This window comes from Lepidochelys kempii, chromosome 1 (genome assembly GCF_965140285.1).
Source record: "Lepidochelys kempii isolate rLepKem1 chromosome 1, rLepKem1.hap1, whole genome shotgun sequence".
NCBI lineage: Eukaryota > Metazoa > Chordata > Testudines > Cheloniidae > Lepidochelys > Lepidochelys kempii.
In genome coordinates, this window is record NC_136380.1 from 313,120,719 (window position 1) to 313,145,375 (window position 24,657).

Below are 24,657 nucleotides of genomic sequence, written 5' to 3' on the forward strand. Positions count from 1 at the left end.
CCCCACTGTTAGCCACGGGGAGGGGGGAAGGTTGAGGGGGTAGCCACGCGGTGGGGGGAGGCAAAATGCGACCTTGTAACGAAAGCACATGTGCTATGTATGTAATGTTAACAGCAAGGTTTACCCTGAAAGAGTGTAGCCACTGTTTTATAAAATGTGTCTTTTTAAATACCGCTGTCCCTTTTTTTTTCTCCACCAGCTGCATGTGTTTCAATGATCATAGGATCTTCTCCTTCCCAGAGGCTAGTGAAGATTAGAAAGAAAAAAAATCACACTCGTGATGAAATGTTCTCTGAGCTCATGCTGTCCTCCCACACTGACAGAGCACAGACGAATGCGTGGAGGCAAATAATGTCAGAGTGCAGAAAAGCACAAAATGACTGGGAGGAGAGGTGGCAGGCTGAAGAGAGTAAGTGGCGGGCTGAAGAGAGTAAGTAGCTGGCTGAAGACAGGGCTGAAGCTCAAATGTGGCGGCAGCGTGATGAGAGGAGGCAGGATTCAATGCTGAGGCTGCTGGAGGATCAAACCAGTATGCTCCAGTGTATGGTTGAGCTGCAGCAAAGGCAGCTGGAGCACAGACTGCCACTGCTGCCCCTGTGTAACCAACCGCCCTCCTCCCCAAGTTCCATAGCCTCCACACGCAGACGCCCAAGAACGCGGTGGGGGGGCCTCCGGCCAACCAGCCACTCCACCACAGAGGATTGCCTAAAAAAAAAAAGGCTGGCATTCAATAAATTTTAAAGTTGTAAACTTTTAAAGTGCTGTGTGGCATTTTCCTTCCCTCCTCCACCACCCCTCCTGGGCTATCTTGGTAGTCATCCCCCTATTTGTGTGATGAATGAATAAAGAATGCATGAATGTGAAGCAACAATGACTTTATTGCCTCTGCAAGCGGTTATTGAAGGGAGGAGGGGAGGGTGGTTAGTTTACAGGGAAGTAGAGTGAACCAAGGGGCGGGGAGTTTCATCAAGGAGAAACAAACAGAACTTTCACACTGAAGCCTGGCCGGTCATGAAACTGGTTTTCAAAGCTTCTCTGATGCGTACCGCACCCTTCTGTGCTCTGCTAACCGCCCTGGTGTCTGGCTGCACGTAACCAGCAGCCAGGCGATTTGCCTCAACCTCCCACCCCACCATAAACCTCTCCCCCTTACTCTCACAGATATCGTGGAGCACGCAGCAAGCAGTAATAACAGTGGGAATATTGGTTTTGCTGAGGTCTAAGCGAGTCAGTAAACTGCGCCAGCGCACCTTTAAACGTCCAAATGCACATTCTACCACCATTCTGCACTTGCTCAGCCTGTAGTTGAACAGCTCCTGACTACTGTCCAGGCTGCCTGTGTACGGCTTCATGAGCCATGGCATTAAGGGGTAGGCTGGGTCCCCAAGGATAACTATAGGCATTTCAACATCCCCAACAGTTATTTTCTGGTCTGGGAATAAAGTCCCTTCCTGCAGCTTTTGAAACAGACCAGAGTTCCTGAAGATGCGAGCGTCATGTACCTTTCCCGACCATCCCACGTTGATGTTGGTGAAACGTCCCTTGTGATCTACCAGAGCTTGCAGCACTATCGAAAAGTACCCCTTGCGGTTTATGTACTCGCTGGCTTGGTGCTCTGGTACCAAGATAAGGATATGGGTTCCGTCTATGGCCCCACCACAGTTAGGGAATCCCATTGCAGCAAAGCCATCCACTATGACCTGCTCATTTCCCAGGGTCACTACCCTTGATATCAGCAGATCTTTGATTGTGTGGGCTACTTGCATCACAGCAGCCCCAACAGTAGATTTGCCCACTCCAAATTGATTCCCAACTGACCGGTAGCTGTCTGGCGTTGCAAGCTTCCACAGAGCTATCGCCACTCACTTCTCAACTGTGATGGCTGCTCTCATCTTGATATTCATGCGCTTCAGGGCAGGGGGAAGCAAGTCACAAAGTTCCATGAAAGTGCCCTTACGCATGCGAAACTTTCGCAGCCACTGGGAATCATCCCAGAACTGCAACACTATGCGGTCCCACCAGTCTGTGCTTGTTTCCCAAGCCCAGAATCGGCGTTCCACAGCATGAACCTGCCCCATTAGCACCATGATGCATGCATTGGCAGGGCCCATAGAATCATAGAATCATAGAATATCAGGGTTGGAAGGGACCTCAGGAGGTCATCTAGTCCAACCCCCTGCTCAAAGCAGGACCAATACCTGATTAAATCATCCCAGCCGTGGCTTTGTCAAGCCTGACCTTAAAAACTTCCAAGGAAGGAGATTCCACCACCTCCCTAAGTAACGCATTCCAGTGTTTCACCACCCTCCTAGTGAAAAAGTTTTTCCTAATATCCAACCTAAACCTCCCCCACTGCAACTTGAGACCATTACTCCTTGTCCTGTCCTCTTCTACCACTGAGAATAGTCTAGAACCATCCTCTCTGGAACCACCTCTCAGGTAGTTGAAAGCAGCTATCAAATCCCCCCTCATTCTTCTCTTCTGCAGACTAAACAATCCCAGTTCCCTCAGCCTCTCCTCATAACTCATGTGTTCCAGACCCCTAATCATTTTTGTTGCCCTTCGCTGGACTCTCTCCAATTTATCCACATCCTTCTTGTAGTGTGGGGCCCAAAACTAGACACAGTACTCCGGATGAGGCCTCACCAATGTCGAATAGAGGGGGACGATCACGTCCCTCGATCTGCTCGCTATGCCCCTACTCATACATCCCAAAATGCCATTGGCCTTCTTGGCAACAAGGGCACACTGCTGACTCATATCCAGCTTCTCATCCACTGTCACCCCTAGGTCCTTTTCCGCAGAACTGCTGCCTAGCCATTCGGTCCCTAGTCTGTAGCTGTGCATTGGGTTCTTCCGTCCTAAGTGCAGGACCCTGCACTTATCCTTATTGAATCTCATCAGATTTCTTTTGGCCCAATCCTCCAATTTGTCTAGGTCCCTCTGTATCCTATCCCTGTCCTCCAGCGTATCTACCACTCCTCCCAGTTTAGTATCATCCGCAAATTTGCTGAGAGTGCAATCCACACCATCCTCCAGATCATTTATGAAGATATTGAACAAAACCGGCCCCAGGACCGACCCCTGGGGTACTCCACTTGACACTGGCTGCCAACTAGACCTGGAGCCATTGATCACTACCCGTTGAGCCCGACAATCTAGCCAACTTTCTACCCACCTTATAGTGCATTCATCCAGCCCGTACTTCTTTAATTTGCTGACAAGAATACTGTGGGAGACCGTGTCAAAAGCTTTGCTAAAGTCAAGAAACAATACATCCACTGCTTTCCCTTCATCCACAGAACCAGTAATCTCATCATAGAAGGTGATTAGATTAGTCAGGCATGACCTTCCCTTGGTGAATCCATGCTGACTGTTCCTGATCACTTTCCTCTCATGTAAGTGCTTCAGGAATGATTCTTTGAGGACCTGCTCCATGATTTTTCCAGGGACTGAGGTGAGGCTGACTGGCCTGTAGTTCCCAGGATCCTCCTTCTTCCCTTTTTTAAAGATTGGCACTACATTAGCTTTTTTCCTCTCATCCGGGACTTCCCCCGTTCGCCACGAGATTTCAAAGATAATGGCCAATGGCTCTGCAATCACAGCCGCCAATTCCTTTAACACTCTCGGATGCAACTCGTCCGGCCCCATGGACTTGTGCACGTCCAGCTTTTCTAAATAGTCCCTAACCACCTCTTTCTCCACAGAGGGCTGGCCATCTATTCCCCATGTTGTGATGCCCAGTGCAGCAGTCTGGGAGCTGACCTTGTTCGTGAAGACAGAGGCAAAAAAAGCATTGAGTACATTAGCTTTTTCCACATCCTCTGTCACTAGGTTGCCTCCCTCATTCAGTAAGGGGCCCACACTTTCCTTGGCTTTCTTCTTGTTGCCAACATACCTGAAGAAACCCTTCTTGTTACTCTTGACATCTCTGGCTAGCTGCAGCTCCAGGTGCGATTTGGCCCTCCTGATATCATTCCTACATGCCCGAGCAATATTTTTATACTCTTCCCTGGTCATATGTCCAACCTTCCACTTCTTGTAAGCTTCTTTTTTATGTTTAAGATCCGCTAGGATTTCACCGTTAAGCCAAGCTGGTCGCCTGCCATATTTACTATTCTTTCTACACATCGGGATGGTTTGTCCCTGTAACCTCAACAGGGATTCCTTGAAATACAGCCAGCTCTCCTGGACTCCTTTCCCCTTCATGTTAGTCCCCCAGGGGATCCTACCCATCCATTCCCTGAGGGAGTCGAAGTCTGCTTTCCTGAAGTCCAGGGTCCGTATCCTGCTGCTTACCTTTCTTCCCTGTGTCAGGATCCTGAACTCAACCAACTCATGGTCACTGCCTCCCAGATTCCCATCCACTTTTGCTTCCCCTACCAATTCTTCCCGGTTTGTGAGCAGCAGGTCAAGAAAAGCTCCCCTCCTAGTTGGCTCCTCTAGCACTTGCACCAGGAAATTGTCCCATGCTTTCAGAGAAATCTGTGTCCATGTTAGAATCATAGAATCATAGAATATCAGGGTTGGAAGGGACCCCAGAAGGTCATCTAGTCCAACCCCCTGCTCAAAGCAGGACCAATTCCCAGTTAAATCATCATTCCCAGTTAAATCATCAAAGTGTTCTGATCGCTCACGTGACTGCGCTGATGTCACCTCCTCGCCCGGCATCGCTCTGCCAGGTTCTTGTGCTGCATATACTGCTGGATAATGCGTGTGGTGTTTAATGTGCTCCTAATTGCCAAAGTGATCTGAGCGGCCTCCATGCTTGCCTTGGTATGGCGTCCGCACAGAAAAAAGGCGCGGAACGATTGTCTGCCGTTGCTCTGATGGAGGGAGGGGCGACTGACGACATGGCTTACAGGGTTGGCTTACAGGGAATTAAAATCAACAAAGGGGGTGGCTTTACATCAATGAGTATTTCAGGCAGGACTTCATGGAGGGTTCCAATAAGAAATGGTGCACCTAAGTAATTGTTCTTATTGGAACAAGCAGGTTGGTCTGGCTAGATTTACCTCGCTGCACCTTCTCTGTGAGTGACTGCAGTGTGACCTAGAGGAATAAGTCCCCTCGACGGGGGAGGAGTGGGAAGCAAATGAATACAAAACAAATCTGGTCTATTTCTTGTTCTGATCCACTCCATCTATCTTTTACATCTTTGGCTGGCAGCAGACGGTGCAGAAGAACTGCAAGCCATCCACATCTCATGGCTGCTTGGAAGAAGATGATACAATAGGACTGCTAGCCACCCTCATCTCTTGCCTGCCCGGCAGAAGATGGTACAATAGGACTGCTAGCAACCCGTATCGCCTGCCTGCTCACCATAAGATGGTTCAATAGGACTGACTGCAGGACTAAAGAGAATGACCTGGTCAAGTCACTTCTAATGTAGTCCCTGCACCCATGTCTGCCCAGGCGCTCCTGGCTGACGTGGCCAGGAGCACCTCGGACATGACGATGATGGCTACCAGTCCTATTGTACCATCTGCTGCCACAAGGCAATGGGTTGCTGCTGCTGTGTAGCAATGAAGTACCGTGTCTGCCAGCACCCAGAAGACATACGGTGACAGTGAGCTGAGCGGGCTCCGTGCTTGCCGTGGTATGGTGTCTGCACAGGTAACTCAAGAAAAAAGGCACGAAACGATTGTCTGCTGCTGCTTTCACGGAGGGAGGGAGGGAACGGGGGCCTGACAATATGTACCCAGAACCACCTGCAACAATGTTTTAGCCCCATCAGGCATTGGGATCTCAACCCAGAATTGCAATGGACAGCGGAGACTGCGGGAACTGTGGGATAGCTACCCACAGTGCAACACTCCGGAAGTCGACGCTTGCCTCGGTACTGTGGAAGCACTCCGCCGACTTAATGCACTTAATGAACTTAGAGCATTTTCTGTGGGGACACACACACTCGAATATATAAAACCGATTTCTAAAAAACCGACTTCTATAAATTCGACCTAATTTCGTAGTGTAGACATACCCTATGAGGGGTGAGGGAAAGTGAAGAAACATTAATTGTGTAAAATGTGAAAAAAGTAGCATTAACAACACTCACTGGCTCCCTATCATTAACAGTCAACAATTTCTTCTAGGCACCATGGTAGAAATGGATTTTGAAAAGGGATTTGAAGGAGAGTGCAGTGTCCTTATGTGCTAGTTCAGGGATAGCATTCCATATATCAGGGGAAGTATGAAAGCAAGTGCACTGACAGGTGGAGTGAGACTCAAAGGGGAGTGACAAATGACCATGATTAGTAAGTCAATTATGCAACAACAAGGTAGTGAAATGATTATATGCTGAGATGGCTGGGGCAACTGGAAATGACCATTAAAATGGCTACAAAGAACAGATGCCTACAATAGGAAGCAATCAGTAAAATGGCAGGGAGTCACAGATGGCTTCATTAATTAGAAGAAATTAACTCAATGTCCAGGAACTTGCATTTAGGTAGATCAATTAGAAACAGTCACTTGAATGGCTAGGAAGTTGTGGACGGTTGGTTAAAATAAAAGCAGTTAATAGAATGGCTAAGAAATCACAGATGGGTGGATTTAATTAATAAGGAAAACAAAACAAAATAAATATCCGAATCAGACAGGCACAAAAATCTGGGAATGTGATCAAGAGCAAGTGTCAATGCAGGCAGGGATCTGGTGTCTTCAGGGTGAAGGCTGGCTAGCTGAAGTCCAGGGAGAATGGCCCTATTCAATTACTGGAATAGTCAATGGGAGTGAGAGCAAAGGTAAAATCCACACTCCTCTAGATCCCCTGATGTAGCTAGTGCCACATCCAGGGAAGCGAGCCAGTTCCTCCTCCATGCATTCAAGAAATCAGCCTGGCAGGATATGGGGACAAAGATGCTATAAAAATGGTGCAGGAAGGAGGAGCAAGTCCCTATTCATCCAGCCATTAGGATGTCAGGTAAAAGTTCAATAGAAAATGACAATTAGCCTTCTGTACAGGAGGTATGCATGAACTTTTTCACTCTGGCACCTACTCTGACCTGTTCCTAAAAGTCAACATGCATACTCAGCAGAGAAAAATAGCACTGCTTCTTTCTCCAACATATAAATGACCCACCACACTTTGTACCAGCTCAGCATGAAACATCATGCCCAGCAATAGCAAGATGCTTGCACTGTCAGATGCATGACTAATTACCACTGCTGTGCAGATGTTTTGTGCAATGGGAAGTTTCATACACACAGCCAAATACTCTGCTGGTGTATATTGACATAGCTCCATTGACTTCAGTTGACCAGCTGAATATCTGGCCCTACAAGTGAGGAGAGTGATAAACAAAAGGAGAAAGGAAAGAGGTGGGTAAAGGGTTATAAGAATGTGAGCTCATGGGCCCAGATCCACACAGGTATTAAGGCTGCTAACTTCTACAGTAGAAGTTAGGAGCCTCAATATATTTGTGTATCTTGGCCATTGTTACTCAATAACTCATATGCAAATCTTACTGTTTACACTGAATTATTATTATTTTCAAAACAGTATTACCATTATTTGTATTATGGTAGCACCTAGGAACCCCAATCATGAACCAGGACACCATTGTGCTAAGTGCCGTAAAAACACCAGGGTGGGGGATGGATTGGGGGAGACATCTCCTTCTCTAAATAACTTAAAATCTAAGTATAATTAAAGTAATTATTAGCTTCTTTCCCTCAGGCAACAGGGAAGAAACGAGTTTTTAGGATGCATTTAAATGAGGAGAGAAAGGTGGCTTGGTGAACAAATTTTGATGGGGGGTTTCAACCAAGCCTAGGAGTCAACATAGCACATTGGCTCTCAACCTTTCCAGATTACAGTACCCCTTTCAGGAGTCTGATTTGTCTTGTGTACCCCAAGTTTCACTTCACTTAAAAACTATCTGCTTACAAAATCAGACATAAAAATACAAAAGTGTCACAGCCACACGATTACTGAAAAATTGTTTAGTCTCTCATTTTTAACATATAATTATATAATATATTAATTGGAAAATAAATATTGTATTTATAATTCAGTATATAATATATAGAGCAGTATAAACAAGTCATTGTTGGTACAAAATTTTGGTATGAACTGACTTCGCTGGTGCTTTTTATGTTGTAAAACTAGGTAAATATTTAGATCAGTTGATGTACCCCCTGGAAGACTTCTATGTGCCCCCAGGATTCCTGGCAGAACAGCTATAAAGAACGTAAAAAGAGACAATATCAGAGAGAAGGTAAACTATAAAAATGCAGAAAGTGTGTATGTGTATGGGGGGAAGGGGGCCAAACCAAGGAGTTGTTAGATTTCTGTAACAATGCCCTATTATGTTGAAAAGAAAGGTTTCAGAGTAACAGCCGTGTTAGTCTGTATTCACAAAAAGAAAAGGAGGACTTGTGGCACCTTAGAGACTAACCAATTTATTTAAGCATAAGCTTTCGTGAGCTCAAATAAATTGGTTAGTCTCTAAGGTGCCACAAGTCCTCCTTTTCTTTTTGTTGAAAAGAAAATTGCAGAATACCAACAACCTGAGTCATGCATACCAGATGCAGTATTGTAATCCAAATGCAAAGACCATTCATCGGGTAAATCTTACCATGAGGTAACTCTGAAGTAAAAGTAAATGTCTGAATGGTTCCCAGCAGATGCTAAATGAAGTCTGGCCCACTTGAAAAGAACCCAAAATAGCAACAGTATGATGACTGCTAGATTGCAGTGATTGCTAATGTGAATGACTTGCATATTTGCAACTGCAGTGTTTAATTCTGTACCACAGCACCTTTGATAGCTCAAATATCATTGTGGGATAATGATCAATTTAGCAGTTAGGTAACTATAAAGAAGATTAATTAGGAGCAATCACTTGCTGCAGCTTGGCAAATCATAAACACCAATGAAGTAAAACATTAGAACTACATATTTAGCTGTGTAATGTCTTTAAGCATGGGTGAGGGCTGTGGACTACAAAAATCCATTTTTCATACATAAATTAAATCCATATTTTATGCCTTGTAAAACTGGGAGGGGGGAGAACAGAAATTAGTATGTTGTAGTTGCCATGTAAATTGACAACTACAAATGAAAACTCAGACCATAAAAAAACAGGTCATGGAACTCATTGCTATAATTCTAAAGTTTTATGATATTATTTAGGATTGCAGAAGGAATAGAGAAATAACCACAAAGGACACATTAAGGTTTCTCCCACTTTATAAGTAATCAAAATAATTATTAGAACATTTACAATACATTCATCTGACGATATATAAAGGTTTTGTATCTTTACTGGCTTCCACTCATAAATTCTCTAGATAATTATCCTTATTATAACCAAACCTATTTATAACATTCAAAATGTTTAGCTCTTAAGGGCACCTGTATAATGAAGATGAAGTATTACTAACTTCCATCACAAAGCAAAGACTTGACTATAGAACTTATAAAACTTAGTTAATAGCATTAAGGGTGAGACAAAGAGCCACAAAATCAAAGAAATTCACGAAGGCTTTTGTATTTGTACAGTGTCTATCACAATAGGTTCCTGGTCCATTATTAGGCACTAAAGTAATACTGGTACTAATAATAAGGCTGTTGTTATGATGCAGTAGGTAACTTTATTAGTAGTGTTAGTAGTAGGAGTGGTAATAGTATTAATTGGTATTATCATAGTGCCTAGGAGCTCCAGTCATGGACCATACAAACACAGAACAAAAAGACAGTCCCTGTCCCTAATAGCTTACAGTCTAAGTATAAGACAAGAGACAACAGATGGATACAGACAGACAGATGGGGGAGTACAAGGAAACAGTGAGACAGTGTTGATCAGTACACTTGTCAGTAGTCACTGCACACCAAAAGCCTAACCATTGTCAAGTTTTTGTAGGTGTCATGGCACAGGAGGGTTTTAAAGAGGGATTTGAAGGTAGATAATGAAGTGGCTTTGTGAATGACCTTGGGAATACCTCTCAAGAGTGTAGGGCAGCAGGGGAGAAAACACAAAGGTGCTTGTTTGCAAATTTAACAAGTGGGCAAGGAGGCTGGCATTGTAAGTCTACCAGAAGTGGGAGTTGACCTTCCAACAGTGAATGAGAGATGACAGGTAGGGAGGGAATAATCTGTGAAACGCCTTGAAAGTGAAAACAATACAGTACGTTTGATACAATACAGAAAAGGGAGCTAATGGAGGGATGCAAAGAGAAGGGTGATGTGGTCAAAGTGAAGGGCCAGGAAAATTATATTTGCAGCAGCATTCTGAATGGATATAAGCAGGGCAAGACTACATTTGTCAAGGCCAGAATAGAGGATGTTTCAATAATTGAGACATGAGGTGATCAGAGCCCAGAGGAGATTCTTAGCTGCATGAATGAACAGGAAAGGCTGTATCTTAAGGATGTTATTCAAAAAGAATCTGCAAGACTTAGACATAGCCTGAGTGTGAGGACCTAGAGAGAGGTCTTAGTGAGAGGCAGAACGGTGGTGTTCCCACAGTGATTGAAACAGGAGGTAACAGGGAGGGTTTTGGGGGGAAGTTTGAGAGCTCTGTTTTAGCCATGTGGAGCTTGACATCCATGCAGCAGCTAGACATCCATGAGGTGATGTCACAGAGACAGGCTGAGATTCTAGTCTGGACAGAACAAGACAGTCCTAGAGCAGAGGGGTCCACATAAAGATGGTAGTTGAATTTGTGTTTGTGGCCGATATTACCCAGAGACAAGGAGCAGAGGGATAAAAGAGGGAGACTAAGGGCAGAACTGTGTGGTACCTGTAGAGAAAGTTGGAGAGGGAATGAGGAGGATCCTCTGAAGGACATGCTGAAGAAATAATTAGAGAGGAGGGAGGAGACCCAGAAGAGGACAGAGTCACAGAAGCTGAGGGAGGGCAAGATTTCAAGAAGAATAATATAGTCAAATGTGTTGAACACAACTGACAGGTGAAGAATGATGATAATGGAGTACTGATTCTGAGATTTTGATAAAAAGTGTTTATTAGAGATTTTGGTGAGAGTGTTTTCAGTTGAATGCAAGGTGCAGAAGCAAGATTTGAGAGAGTGTAGGATGGAATTGGAGGAGAGAAACTCTGGAGATTATTGTAAACAATACTTCCCATGATTTTAGAGATTAAAGGGAGAGGGAAGATGGGCCAGTATTGAGAGAGGCAAGTAAAAGAGCCAAATGAGAGTGAGAGGTTAAAATGAATAAGAGAGAGGATGAGAGTGGACACGAGGCAGATCAGGAGATAGGATGGGGTTACTAGGACAAGTGGAGAGGCTACAGGAGGAGATCAGATGAAAAACCTCTGCATCTGTGACATATAGGTGTTTATCACAGGATTCCCATTAGTGGGCAAAATTAGGCCCCAATTCTGGGAACATTTTTTTTCATGATAAATGGTAAAGCACGCAAGTAATTCTTACATAGATCATACTGTAAAACTATTCAGTTCACACTCTTTTTCGCCTAAAGGTTAATGGGTATAATGTCAATTTCTTTGTTAGAAGAGAAACTATCCAAGTGACACTGAATGTTATAACATTTGATAATGTTTCCAGGGATACACTATGCTTTTGTCTTAGTTGGTCATGCAGGAGAATGACACCCCAGTCCTTCTGGATCTTGGGTAAGGGTCTGCTGCTGAGCATGTCCCCTGATCTTCAAATATTTCTCCTTGTGAGCAAGTGAATGGGAAATGGGTATGGGGCAGGGGGGAGAAGGAGGAGCTTTGGATCTGTTTCCTCTCTCAGACCCACTTGGAAAGTGAGAAGAGTGACCATCACTTTTACAACGACATCAGGAATTTATATTTCCCATGAAGCAGGAGAGGAACAAAGGAAGAATTTTGCTCAGAACAGTGTTTCAGTGGCAGGGTACCTTCCAAGACTGTTCCTAGCATGATTAGTTTTCATACCAGCCTTGTTCAGGTCTGCCATCAGTTTTATGTTACTGCTATAGTTACGCTGGATTTTTTTTTTTTACGGATAACAGAAGAAGAGGACACAGAACAGATGTTTGCACTGACGGGATAAAGTCCTGGCCTCACTGAAGTCAATTTCACTCATGGTATAAAATTATGGAATCTTAAAGTTCCATCTGTGCTGCAGTGGATTTCCTGCCTGTGAAGCAAATTCTTTCAAGCAATGCTGAGATCCTGCAAACAAAACAAAAAAGGGCACTTCTTTCCCACAAGAAAAGGTCAGGGATTGTAGGAATATATATATATATATATATATATATTTTAAAAACACTTGACAAACAAAAACAAATTATAATCAAGGAGATTTATTTTTCCTTTTCAACACCACACTGTGCCATAACATTTATAACTGTTTTATCTTTTCTCTTATTTGCCTCCTAAAAATAATTTAGCTTTTTCTAATGAATTTTCTGATTATCTGTCTACTGTTTACTTTGGCACAGATAAAATCATTTTCACTGTGGATTTTAATTTCTCTCTATTTTTTTTTCAGGGCTGCTGAGTTCTTTTCAAACTCTTTTAGATTGTTCGATATTTTTTTCAAGCAATTAACGTATTTCTCCTCATCATGAGCCGGGGACACACTCTGGAGTTCTTAATCCCATGTGGATTAAAGCTCTTAAATTTAAATATTAAGGATATTACCATCTCAGATCATGATTTTATTACTAGTATTAATATATCTTTGCCTTTATTTTACCTTGAGAGTATGTCTACGCAGCAAAGACAAACCCACGGCTGGCCCATGCCAGCCAACTCGGGCTTGCAGGGCTCAGGCTGTGGGGCTGTTTCACTGCTATGTAGGCTTCCAGGCTTCAGCTGGAGCCCAGGCTCTAGGAGCCTGTGAGGTGGGAAGGTCCCAGAGTTTGGGCTCCAGCCCAAGCTCAGACATCTACATGGCAGCAAAACAGCCGCGCAGCCCGAATCCCATGAGCCCAAGTCGGCTGGAAGGGCCAACCACAGGTTTGTCTATGCTATGTAGACCAGTGGCTCTCAACCTTTCCAGACCAACCCTGTCAGAAATCCGATTTGTCTTGCATAGCCCCAAGTTTCACCTCACTTAAAAACTGCTTGCTTACAAAATCAGACATAAAAATACAAAAGTGTCACAGCCACACTATTACTGAAAAAAAATGCGTACTTTCTCATTTTTACCATGTAATTATAAAATAAATCAATTAGAATATAAATATTTCACCTACATTTCAGTGTATAGTATATAGAGCAATATAAATAAGTCATTGTCTATACAGAATTGTAGTGTGTACTGACTTTGCTAGTGCTTTTTATGTAGCAAGTTGTAAAACCAGGTGAATATCTAGATGAGTTGATGTACCCCCTTGAAGACCTCTGGGTACGTGTACCCCTGGTTGTGAACCACTGGTGTAGACATACCCTTAGAGAGTAGGGAACTCGCTGTTGACATCTGTTGGTGAACAAGGAGAAGAGCAGCCCAAAGTCACTTGAGAACTCCGGATGGGAAAGGGTTCCATAGGGGAGGGAGCTCTCTGTTGGCATCTGTTGGAGAGCAAGGGGAAATGATTGAATAGGCCAGGCCTTATTTACAATTCAGTTATGTGGCAGTTTGGGCATATTGGTTAAAATACAGTTAAGTTTCAAATATGAGGGCAATAAATGTTATTATCCCTGATGGGTAGTAAAAGGACAAGAGAATTTCACCTAATGTTTCTGAGGTGAGAGGTACCATCACCATGACTGCAGTCAGGCATAGCTGGAAAAGGGATCTAGACTGGGTCAAAGGAGGAGAGAGAGAAGGGGAATCTATCTTCCGCTACAATAGCTTGTCTGGTGCTGAGGATTCTGTTAAGGGTTCTGTTTACTCTTGGTATCCTATATAAACTAGCAATTCCTCTCCTAAAACTTAGCACGGAACCAGCTTCAAGACAGCAGATGGCTGTCTGTGGGACCAGCCACACCGGCCACTGCTTGCGTGGTCTCCAGAGCCAGATGGCCTCGAGTCTCCCGAGCAGCAGCCATTGCAGCTGGCCCCTGGGGCTGCCAGAGCAGCTGGCCCCAGGTCTCTCCAGCAGCTGGCCCTGGGGCCAGTGGCTTGGGTGGCCCTGAAGTCAGATGCACCAGCCACTGCAGAAGTCACAGAGTTTGCAGAAAGTAATGGAATCTGTGACTTCCACTACCTCTGTGAAAGAATCGCAGCCTTAGTTATAATAATTGCGTCATAGAATCATAGAAGATTAGGGTTGGAAGAGATCTCAGGAGTTCATCTAGTCCAACCCCCTGCTCAAAGCAGGACCAACCCCAACTAAATCAGGGCTTTGTAAAGCAGGGCCTTAAAAACCTGCTTCATCACCCACCCAGTGAAAAAGTTTGTCCTAATATCCAACCTAAACCTCCCCCACTGCAACTTGAGACCATTGTTCCTTGTTCTGTCATCTGCCACCACTGAGAACAGCCTAGCTCCATATTTGTTGGAACCTCCCCTTAAGGTAGTGAAGGCTACTATCAAATCCCCCCTCTCTCTTCTCTTCTCTTCTCTTCTCTTCTCTTCTCTTCTCTTCTCTTCTCTTCTCTTCTCTTCTCTTCTCTTCTCTTCTGCAGACTAAATAATCCCAGTTCCCTCAGCCTCTCCTCATAAACCATGTGCTCCAGCCCCATAATCATTTTCATTGCCCTCCGCTGGACTCTCTCCAATTTGTCCACATCCTTTCTGTAGTGGGGGGCCCAAAACTGGACGCAATACTCCAGATGTGGCCTCACCAGTGCCAAATAGAGGGGAATAATCACTTCCCTCAATCTGCCGGCAATGCTCCTACTAATGCAGCCCAATATTCCGTTAGCCTTCTTGGCAACAAGGGCACACTGTTGACTCATATCCAGTTTCTCATCCACTGTAATCCCCAGGTCCTTTTCTGCAGAACTGCTGCTTAGCCAGTCGGTCCCCAGCCTGTAGCAGTGCATAAGATTCTTCCATCCTAAGTGCAGGACTCTGCACTTGTCCTTGTTGAACCTCATCAGATTTCTTTTGGCCTAATCCTCCAGTTTGTCTAGGGGTCTATACATTTATCCTAATGGTAAGCTTACCTGTAAAAAGTGAGTGAAAGTTTATGAAATGTCACAGGAACCTATAATAATGTTGGTGGGAAAAGGTGAAAAAAGGAGACAGACTGAATTAGTTCAAGAAGTCCAACTGATATAACTCAAGGACAGTGTTAAGATTATGCAAGGTAAAAAAGAGAAGTATGGGTCTAGAAATCAATGAACCCAAACCGATTTGTCAGAAATTAGGCCCACCATTCCCCCTTTGCAGTCCTCTCACAGAGATTTGGAAGGGAGGGGGGAAGCTGGCTACTACGACATTAACTGCCTGAAAGAGAGGAACGAATGAGCTCGATCATGGTTGGTACCTCAGGATGCAGTGTTACAATATTTTGCCTTTGTTGTCCTGATCCTGAGAGAGATGTCCTCCCCAGACTAGAAAGAGGAACCAAAATGACTTCAGCACCTCTACCAGCTTTGCCTAAATCCCAACCACAACCTGGAATGTGAGACTTTGTAACACACACAGAGCGTGTGTGTTCTTTTCCTTTGCCACCATATTTCTTCTTTTCTCTCTTTCTCCCCCTCTCTCTGTCTCAGTCTCCTTTTGCCTTCTGTTTCATTAGAGTCTGGATTAGCCAGCCAGGACTATATATTTTGCAACACTGCTATGGGCCTGTGACCAGAAAGAGGCACCCGAAAGCAGGTGTTGGAGTAACTGATAAAACCGTGTGCTGTGCCTGTGTTTTTCCACCTGTAAGTTTGCAAGTGAGAGTTAACGCCAGAGACAGAAGCTGCATTTTCTTTCTTTTCTGTTCTTTTCTCTCCCCTTTTATGTCTATTTGCCTTCTTTTGTTTTCAGGAAGTGGGACCAGTCTTCAACAACAATAGTTCCAGCCCATCTCAACTAACTTCTCTTTTCTCCAAAAAGGACAGTTATTATAATCTTTCATACCATCTAAAAGACTGTCAAATAGAAGTAAAGCTTCTTTCTTAAAAACTCCCTCCAGCTAAAGGGAAAAGGAACAAGGGATGTTGTAAAAATGGAAACTGTATTTAATATTTTATATTTCAAATCCTTTAACTGTTTTTCCTTCTCTTCTGTATCTTTAATAAAAGGTTTAACAGATTTTTATGATGTGTTTGCCATGGTACTAAGCAGCCTGAGGTCTCTGTACACCAAACTTTTTTTAACATTCTTTAGTGCTGGACAATAACAGGGTCATGTTAACAACTTTGACTCTTTGGGCCTGTGACAGGGCGTATCAGGCCCCACTGGAGGCCTTGCTGTCCTACTACTCCCCACCCCAGGAAAAAGAACAGTGAAGGTGGGTCTTTCAGACTGCCTAGAAAGGATACAGATAAGCAGCCAATTGGAGCTCAGCAGCCTTAGTTAAAAGGTGCTACAGAGTCTGAGCAAGTCAGTTGCTGGCTGGGACTAGAAGGGTGAAGAAGAACTGGAAAGCTGTGAAACTCCACAGTAAAGAGGCTTGGGAGAGATCTTATTCAAGCAGAGATAGGGCTGTGAAGTTCTTCAGGCAGAGAGGCCTGGGAGAGACCCTGTTCAAACAAGGAACAGACAGAAAACCCAAGAAGGTGATGGGACCAAGTGGGAAGCTACCAGGGAATCCAGCAGCAGCTATTGAAGAGAAGCAGAATGTGTCTGCTGTTTATAGGGGCCCTGGGTTGGAACCTGGAGTAGTGGGTGAGCCTGGGTCTCCCCCCCCATGGCCACTAGGGAAGTGACCTAAGCCCCAAGAAGGGGATAAAATTTAGTTGTAAAAAGTCTGAGTAAGGGGCTAGAATTTAAACAGATCCAGAGATAAGGTGAAGACCCTAGTAAGGGCAGATCATGTGTCAAACTTTTGTTACCCCAGAAGGGGTTCCTTCATGAGTTTTAACTGTGTGTAACTTAGGTGGAAGGCTGAGCCACTGAAGACACACACGACAAAGACAACAGATAACAGGGGGCACTGGGACCAGAGAAAAAGAGTGTAGGATCGCACCCAGGAGATGTTCATGAGAGGTACGTGCACTCTGTCACAGGGCCCATATATTCCATCTAAATTAACACAGAGCCCCTAGAGTAACCCAAGCAGTACTTCCATTAGCAGCTGGAGACTGACCTGCTAGAATTCTCGAGCCCAGGACAACAAACTCTGAGTGGGGAGCTTGGGCATAGGGAAGTTGCTAGAACCCATTTTAGCCATTCACAGCTGCAGGAGGAGGACTAAGGTTGGGACTATTGTTAAACAGCAGGCGTAGGGGACGGGGACAGGTAGAGGTCTTACCTCATAGATATTGTTAATTGATGAGTTTCCCAAGTTTATTCTATTGGCCTCCACTTCTTCCCCTTAATAAAGTGTTCTTTGTTTTACACATCTGGATTCAGTGACAAAGTATTGCCTACCTAGGGTGCCCACATTATATTATACATGTTTCCCATGTTTCTGAATTGGAGCTGGAGTCAACATCATTTACACTTTCAGGAGAAATGCCTAAAAAATTAATCCAGCGCTTCTTGGTGTTAACAACACCCGGCAGGTCTGTTACTTATGTGTTCCTCCCTCAGTTGTTTAACCTGAAGGACAGGTAGTGCAGCCAACTCCCCACTCAACAGTCAGCTAGCTCCACAGATGTGTGCAGGAACCATTCCCATGGCACTACCTTTCCCCACCACTTTCCAATTGGATTGTTCCCCCCGGGGTGCATATCTGTCCAGATAGATTCAGTATTGGTGCCCAGCACTGTGCATCTGAAAGTGAAAGAGTAGGCCCTCTGTTACAACAAATGTAGAGACTGCACTTGACCTTAGCCCTAGTTTGTGGAGTTGGGGACAGGAAGGGGAGATGAGGTGGCATGGATACATGTTTTAGCTCTGCTCCCCATAATTCACTCACAAAGGCACTCTGGCTGCATACCCAGTTGTGGAGAGCTTCAGAAATCTAGGCCTAATTTCTAGTCTTTTGATCTTTGCCCTCTGAGATTCTCCAGCAATGTGTCAGTGAACTAACTCCATCTTTATAGTGCAAACTACACTGTTAATTCCTCTTTTTATTCTTGTACAGTTCCAGCTTTTACTAAATATATACTGGAAAGAGGAAGTATGGATGTACCCATGCTCCACTTGGTTTCTGTGGACACTTGGAGCAGGCATGGGGTACATGTGCAAACAGTACATGGACAAGTACCCAGGGAAGCACGCAAGAGTAGATGTGGCCAAAGTGTGAATGGATTTTTCAGACTTGTGAAATTTCATGGAGTGGGATTTCAGTTATGTGATGACTACATAAACAACAAAGATAGACTTGGTAACTATAACATAAAATATACTTGAAATGCCTTTGAGCTCAGCACAGTTCATTTTGCAACTCCACATCATTCATTTTTAAGTGATTAAAATCACAACTATGATGAAAAGGGATTCTTAAGAGCTCTTCTGAAGGAACTCTATATAACTTGTAAAGACATTTTATTTAGTATCTTTAGATTTAGTTGCTTGTTTAATCTTAAATAGATTAATTCTCCATTATCTGCCTCACTTTTGGAAATGAGGAGCTGCATCCTATTAGTACACCCCAGCTGTTAGCTATGGTTTATTAAAAGCACTTGCCTTATATGACTTTATTTTAAATATGATGTAGCACATTTCAAATAGTATTTTTAACTAATGTGCTGTACTCTACACAGTCAGCAAGGGCTATAAATTTTGGTCAAGACAAGCTGGCATTGTTCTCTTTGGATATGGCATAATCCCTCCTTGAGTTTCCTGGTCTGCAGAGAGAAAGTGAAACCGGATCCCTCAGATATGCCTATCCTGTCCTGTGCCAATTGCCTTTCCCACTCTCCTAGTCCCTAGTCTCCTTCAGCTACATGTTTAACTTTTATACTGAACAAGCTCAGGAGAAGACTTACTCCAGTTTCCGAATACACAGATTAATTAAACTATTTAAATTCATATTGTAATATGATTGGATGTGGATGTAGCTACATAGGTTTTATAAAGAATGAAGCAGTGACATTTCTGAGGGTCAGAGTCAGAAATATCTGCCATGTCCAGAACACTATCATGAGGGCTTTGATGTGGATTGTTTCATTTAAAAGAAAACTAGACTCACCTCCTTTATCCAGATCTCTTGGCTGCATAGCTATATGTCTGTCTCCTACCAGTGTCTCCTCTAAAGCATTCTGTGCTGTAGTCTGAAAAGAATCTCTCTTTTTTTCAGTTTTTTTTTGAGGTTCAAGAGTATAATATGTCAGTGTCACTGACAGAGAAACAGGGCTGGCTCCAGGCACCGGCTTTCCAAGCAGGTGCTTGGGGCGGCATTTAGAATGGGGTGGCAGTCCGTGTCCCACTCCTCCTGCCTCGGCAGCAATTCGGCGGCGACTGCTTTGGGCGGCAAAATTGGTAGAGCCGCCGCTGTGGACAGGTGAATGAGAGGGGCTGTGGGTAGATTAGGTAGCAATCTGTGGGTTGTGGATGAAATAACTTTCAGACCAATTTGAGGCGTGGGAGAAGATGTTCTGCACATCACAAATTGAGAACTGAAGAAAGCCTTTTACATCCTGAACATATAAGAAATGACCTTATGAAGACCCCATATGGACTCCAACTGGGAAGAGAGTGCTTCTTGTATATTTCAAAAGCACCTAGAGAGAATGGGAGTTAATATATATTTCAAAGGTTTTGCTTTGGTTTAGTTCATGCCAGCCTTACTCACTGGAATAATTCCCACCTGTGAAATCATAACAGGGCAACATCATTTCTACACAGTTATAGACACGGTTTCTGTCAGCATCAGGAGGAGCAGTTCTGGGATGATAAACATCCACTGAGCTGCTTTGTGGGATTTTCTGCCTTGGCATTAACCTGAGAAGACAGTTAGCCTGCATATTCCCTTCTTATGCTATCCTCTCCTGGATCCTACCCCAGCTTAAACTGCATCCTGCAAGCTGCAATATTCAGTGTTATACTTTAGTGAATTCACCACAGTGTCAGAGCAAGACAAATATACTCTAAAGACACTTTTCGTCTCAGTAGAAACTATGCTTTTTGAGTAGTTTTAGGATTAACTTTTATATAAAGAAACCACTTTGTAGTAAGTCCTTTCTGATTTTATTGACCCTTTCACAGTGGGATTACTGATTTCCATGCCAGTAGTTTTGGGGTTTTTTTGCTTGCCCAGGAAGCGATGGAGACCAACCCCAAGACATTACTTCAAGTGAGCTGTAGCTCACGAAAGCTTATGCTCAAATAAATTGGTTAGTCTATAAGGTGCCACAAGTCCTCCTTTTCTTTTTGCAAATACAGACTAACATGGCTGTTACTCTGAATACTTCAAGTATATTTCCCATTCTATTTCATTGACTGCACTTGCCCAAGGTGAATCTAATTCCATTATTTTTACTGAGCTTTCCTGATTTATAGAACCTTAATTAAATTAGCCTTCCATTTACTAGCCTGAGAGGGACAAGGGGAGGACAGGAGCTCGCTTTGTGGTCAGTCCCTTAAGACAGTGATGCACTTGCACACTAGCTTAGAATCCTACCCTGCTGCTGCTGAGGGTGTGTAACCAGCTCTGCTTTGTGCTGAGAGTGAGGTTTGAACCTGCGATCTTCAGTGTGTGAGCCTGGGTTGCTTGAGCTAGAAAACTAAGTCTATTAGGTGGCAGCTGTAGTGAACTTGTTAACCACTTCTAAGGAAAACAAAGACCCATGCTCTCTTATGGTGAATAACAGGTGCACTTGGTGTGTACAGAAGGGAGAAGACACCCTGGGCAGTTTTAGGCCTCCGAGCAGTACACAGGGTTTTAGTTATGCAACTCTCTATGGACTCCGTAAGGGTCATGTGGATGAACTCTGCTACATTATTTGAAGGTATACATCTCCCTCCTTTTCTATGTGACAATCATCTTAATTCTGCTTTTCCTTTGAAATGCACAATAAATAGTACCTTTATACATTAGGAGTACCATTCGGGGTGGCAGGGGGAGAGAGGCGGGGAGGAAGGAATAGAATGCCACAGCTACCCTAATGTAATATAATTACTGGAAAAATACACTACTAAAAGAGTAAGGAAATCCACACAAAACATGTCTGGTTTTTATTATAAAAAAGAGAGAATTTTTCTGCAAACACATTTTAAATTAAACATTTTGTGTTTCTTTCAAGATATTTACCATTTTGTACCCAGCTGTACTCTATATTAAAGCAATACAGGAGCTTTTCTGGCTACCACTGATTATATTTATTTCTGGGTAAATCAAGACTAACTCCTATTTTCTTTGAAAATCCAGAATGTGTCCAGATTGATACTAGTATAACAGAGATCAACATCTGTTCCGATGAAGAGAAACCCAGAGGAGTTTAGGACAGGATCAGTCAATATACAGTACTGTTTGAAGGCAGCGTGCATGAATTTAGGGCCTACAACTGATAGCCCACTGGCTGTGAAACTCATTATTCTCAATGGGAGCTCCTCATGCTGATAACGTTTAGTGTCAGCCCTTCTGTCAGTCTTCTTCCCAGGTGACTATGAGTCCTCAAGGGTCAGAACAATTTACATAAGTATGGTGTTCACAAAATATTTTTTTAAGATCCCCATATCCATTTTAGGACTAATTTTAAGCTTAGTTGGCAACCAGAGCAACTGGGAGAAAATTAAAGTCACAAGATGAGGTAACTTAGCACCAGGCAAAATTCTGGCAGCTGTGTTTTGCGCTGCTTGCTGCTTCTTAATCAAATGTGTTGGAATGCCGATAAATCAAGGAAATCAAGTATTATAATAATTGATTCTGGAGAACTTTAGAACCATAGATCAAAGTCTCTGCATTTGAAAAGGGTGGGAGGCGGGGGAGGCTGAATTCAGGAAATGTTTCTCTAGCTGTTAGAAAGCTGATTTCACCATTGCAGTCAAAAGGTAAAGCCTGAATCAATCAGAACACCAACATGCTTGACTATAGGTGATGAATGTATATTATTGCTATCAAAGTAGAAAGAGCATGCAAGTTGAAACTGGTGTAGGGGAAAGCAATTTTTATATTTATTGGGCAACCTTCTATGTCCTCATGAAAACTTCATCAAATGGTAAGTGGAGGAGCATTTATGAAAAATCTTCAGATAAACAGATCGGTTTGCGGCAAACTGTATAAAAACAAAAATACAATCAATTCACTCAAGGAAGGAGTGTAAACATTTGATAGTAACAAATGTAGGCCTTGCTGGAGCCCTAGGCATAACTAACAGTGTGAACCAAAGGCTGTGAATCAGAGAAGGCCTAGCCTTGGGAAAATAACACACTAGGTATTAGCTAACACCCAGTCAGCACATTCCTGACTGGAGAGGATGGTACAAAAACACACAGATCTCTCAAGTAACTACATAAATACATTCTTATGAGATAGAACAGGAAAACATTGACCCCTTGTAGAAGACGGAAGGGATGACAGGATAATGGATAAGGATATTTTCTTCAAACTAGCAGGTACAAAGAGAATAGAATCATAGAATCATAGAATATCAGGGTTGGAAGGGACCCCAGAAGGTCATCTAGTCCAACCCCCTGCTCAAAGCAGGACCAATTCCCAGTTAAATCATCCCAGCCAGGGCTTTGTCAAGCCTGACCTTAAAAACCTCTAAGGAAGGAGATTCTACCACCTCCCTAGGTAACGCATTCCAGTGTTTCACCACCCTCTTAGTGAAAAAGTTTTTCCTAATATCCAATCTAAACCTCCCCCACTGCAACTTGAGACCATTACTCCTCGTTCTGTCATCTGCTACCATTGAGAACAGTCTAGAGCCATCCTCTTTGGAACCCCCTTTCAGGTAGTTGAAAGCAGCTATCAAATCCCCCCTCATTCTTCTCTTCTGCAGGCTAAACAATCCCAGCTCCCTCAGCCTCTCCTCATAACTCATGTGTTCCAGTCCCCTAATCATTTTTGTTGCCCTTCGCTGGACTCTCTCCAATTTATCCACATCCTTCTTGAAGTGTGGGGCCCAAAACTGGACACAGTACTCCAGATGAGGCCTCACCAATGTCGAATAGAGGGGAACGATCACGTCCCTCGATCTGCTCGCTATGCCCCTACTTATACATCCCAAAATGCCATTGGCCTTCTTGGCAACAAGGGCACACTGCTGACTCATATCCAGCTTCTCGTCCACTGTCACCCCTAGGTCCTTTTCCGCAGAACTGCTGCCTAGCCATTCGGTCCCTAGTCTGTAGCTGTGCATTGGGTTCTTCCGTCCTAAGTGCAGGACCCTGCACTTATCCTTATTGAACCTCATCAGATTCCTTTTGGCCCAATCTTCCAATTGGTCTAGGTCCTTCTGTATCCTATCCCTCCCCTCCAGCGTATCTACCACTCCTCCCAGTTTAGTATCATCCGCAAATTTGCTGAGAGTGCAATCCACACCATCCTCCAGATCATTTATGAAGATATTGAATAAAACCAGCCCCAGGACTGACCCTTGGGGCACTCCACTTGATACCGGCTGCCAACTAGACATGGAGCCATTGATCACTACCCGTTGAGCCCGACAATTTAGCCAGCTTTCTACCCACCTTATAGTGCAACAATTTAGCCAGCTTTCTACCCACCTTATAGTGCAAAGGTTAGTGTTGCCAGGCTTCCGGTGTTTGACCGGAACGCCCAGTCGAAAAGGGACTCTGGCAGCTCCAGTCAGCATCGCTGACCAGGCCATTAAAGTCTGGTCAGCGGTGCAGTGCAGCTAAGCCAGGCTTCCTGCCTGCCCTGGCTCTGCACAGCTCCCCAGACGCGGCCGGCATGTCCAGCTGCTAGGTGCAGGGCCGATCAGGGAAGCTCTGCATGCTGCTCCCAGCGCCGGTTCCGCAGTTCCCATTGGCCAGGAACTGCGGCCAATGGGAACTGTGGGGGAGGCACATGCAGGCACAGGCAGTGTTCACAGTGCAGAGCCACCTGGCCGTGCCTCCACCTTGGGCCGGATATGTGCACCAGCAACTGGGAGCTGCCTGATGTAAGCACCGCCCAGCTGGAGACTGCACCCTGAACCCACTGAGCCAGGTCAGAACCCCCTCAAGCACCCTAACTTCCTCCCATACCCCACACCCCACCTGCACCCCAACCCACTGCCCCCATTCGGAACCCACTCCTGCAACCAAACTCCCTCCTAGAGCCCGCACCCCCTCCAGCACTCCAACCCCCTACCCCAGTCCTGAGCCCTATCCTGCACTCCAAACCCCTTGGCCCCAGCCCAGAGCCCCCTCTTGCAGTCCAAACCCCTCATCCCCAGCCCTTACTTCAGCACCCATACCCGCAGCTGGAACCCTCACCTCCTCCTGCACCCCAAACCCCTGCCGCAGCCCAGTGAAAGTGAGTGAGGATGGGGGAGAGCGAGTGGCGGGGGGGCTGGAATGAGTGGGGGCGTTGTCTCAGAGAAGGGGTGGGGTGGGCGGAGCCTCATGGGAAGGGCAGGGGTGAGGCAAGGGTGTTCGGTTTTGTGCGATTAGAAAGTTGGCAACCCTAAGAAGGGTGGTAACTAGCAACGTCTGGAGTGTAATACATAACTTGTTCATATACCTGTATAAAGGGAGAAGTCCTAGGAGGAGCATCTTTGGCCTGCCAGGGGGATAGCATCTTGGTGTGCTGAGCTGGTATCATTGTCACAGGCACACATGTGTTAGTGTACCTTTAGCTCCTATGGGG